Consider the following 2720-nt stretch of genomic DNA (forward strand, 5'->3'; position numbering starts at 1 on the left):
TGGCTACTTACAGACACTAAGAAGATTAGCCAGGCTGCCAGGTTGGCTAATACACGCTGCTTAATGAATTCACAGACATATGTCTGTTTTCATGACATTACAATCCTCTGAAGATAATCATTCTGTGCATAATCCGGCAGCCCCAACATCCAAACATGCATTTGGGTATAGTTAGCTGGTTCAGATTTATTCGATTTGGAGGAAAGTAAATCACTTGAAACGCTTTATCAAACCGCCACTTCAGATGCACCAACACCGCACAGACAGCGGTGCATGTGGCAGTTAATCACTAAATACTAGCGGAGCGACCTCTGACCACAATACCCAGAGGAGGTCACCCAATAGGTAAAGCCGACAGGACAGATATGGTCCTCCCTCTACTTATTAAAGCTCATCCTTGAGTAAGGCATGTAGCATATCACGGCTAAGGCTTTAAACAAGGAGCGATATTTAAATGGCGGAAATATAAATATATTCACAATCAGCGTGGTTGAGGGGAACAGAGAAAAATAGGAAAAGCAAAGGCAGTGAGTCATTAGCAACATACAGTTTACTGGACAGAGTAATATTGAAATAACTACGGTAATGTATAATACTGTACGTGTCTACTCATTTTGTATCATTCCTTAATGTTGCATTGAGGCATTTTGGCTTTTTACCAGAAGAGGGTGCAGTTTGATATCGAGAAATAGCAAGCTGAAGAATAGCAAATGTGTACACCGACGCCGACACAGACACACACACACCAACACACACACACACACACACACACACACACACACACACACACACACACACACACACACACACACACGCACACACACACAGACACACACACACACAAACACAAACACAAACACACACCCCTTTACCCAAGCCAGCACAAGGGCAAGAAAAACATATACACACACACACACACACACACACACACACACACACACACACACACACACACACACACACACACACACACACACACACACACACACACACACACGCACACACATACACACACGCACACACACACACACACACACACACACACACACACACACAACTAATATATTATTCTATGTATATCCTTGTGTGACATTTGGATACAATCCGCACAATTCCCTTTTACCTGACCACCATAATAGCTCACTACAAAGCTGTTTATGAAAGAAGTTATTCTTGTTATTTTGGATATTATGTGAATGTAGCCTACAGCTTCATTCCTTGGATCTCCTGCTATCAGTGTTATCATAATTAAATTACTTACTTTATTTATACTGGCTTTTAAAAGAGTCTGCCTTACACTGCCTCCTTTACTATCAATCTGTCTTATGTGTGAATTTTCCTCAATATCAACCAGGTAAATAGGTGCACATTTCACGGGTTCACCTAAAGACATATTTCCTTCGTCCCCAGGAGAGTTACATTCTGCTTAGTCAATAGCTTGCTCAAAAAAAGATTCTCATAATTTCAGAATGGACAAATAGGTCTCACTTCTTGTAGGATTACCCATGGTCGTGTTAGCAAATGTTTGGCTTGGTCTATCAGCCTGCGTGCCAGAACACAGCCCTAGACAAATACAAGCGATAGGTAAAGTGTTCAGTAATACTTTGGAAATACCTTATCATACCAAAGCAAGCATGCAAGGCTTACTGAAACAGGGCAGTGGGTGTCTATATTATTTCCTCATGGGGTAAGTTGGTTGTTTGCAGACAACCTGGACAAATATACAAGGAAAATAATTGGACTAGATAAGATTTAATTTCAATGAAACTCGATTAAGGGGGAATTTATTTGGATTGTAGCATCGATAACATTACAATGAGCACAATCTGTTGAAGATAATGAGACGTATTTACACGTTACAATACTGGTCACTAAATTATTTCCTTTTGGTAAGAGATGCAGGAACCATTCCTGGGTAAATGCTGCATGCTTCTTTAAGTCAAATTGTTTTTTTTGTGGCGAGAGTCTAAGCAGACCAATGGACCACATTTGTTCCAACAACTAAAATGGGTAAACAAAGCTTGTAAAATGCATGTTGTGTCTATTAGAATGTGTGAAGTCCAGAGCTTTCATTGAGAGATTGAGTCTTCTTTCTCTGAGCTGTTTATCTATTTGCCTTACTTTGACATTTAGATCGGCCAAACTGAACACAAACTAATGATTCTCTGGTCTTGTATGTTGTCATATTTTCCTCTACTTATCTATGCATCAGTATGCAGCAAGGGCGATTAAGTTAGGAGTAATCATAATGAATAGAATAGCATGTCATGGCAAATACCCTTTTCATGTGTTCGACAAACACAGGTGTTTCTCATAAAACGAATAAGTAGATCAAGTAAAGTAAAGTTATCCTTTATTGTCCCTTTTTTGGGGGAAATTCCCATGAACCCATGCAGAGGAGTGACCTTGTCAGAGGTCGACACACATGGGTACACGGCATCCCGGGAGCAGGGGGCAGCCGAAGTGCAGCACCCGGGGAGCAGCTGGGGGTTTCAGGGGCCTTGCTCAAGGGACAGTAGAGGGCTGCAGAACTACTCCCCCGCCCCACACACATTTTTGCCTCCCGGTCGGGATCGAACCAGCCACCCAAGTCATATAAACTCATAAGCTTATATAACTTCATTTTTTTTCCCTTTACTATTCTGTTTGGTCTTAAACTTAAATGATGTTGACCAAAAATGTTTGACTCTCATTATATTCCCATTGGACCCCTATTGCTT

General features: G+C 41.1%; 1 protein-coding gene across 7 annotated transcripts in view; it reads right to left on the bottom strand.

Moving 5' to 3' along the window:
- Position 1, bottom strand: part of tjp1b (tight junction protein 1b) — a 61634-nt gene extending 61633 nt beyond the window's left edge. For all 7 annotated transcript variants that reach the window (XM_030365505.1, XM_030365495.1, XM_030365498.1 and 4 more), the window contains exon 1: position 1. This exon is cut by the window's left edge and continues 555 nt beyond it. The gene's annotated coding sequence lies outside the window, so the exon portion shown is untranslated.
- Between the last annotated feature and the right edge of the window lie 2719 nt (positions 2–2720).

Source organism: Gadus morhua, chromosome 9 (assembly GCF_902167405.1).
Source record: "Gadus morhua chromosome 9, gadMor3.0, whole genome shotgun sequence".
Taxonomy (NCBI): Eukaryota; Metazoa; Chordata; class Actinopteri; order Gadiformes; family Gadidae; genus Gadus; species Gadus morhua.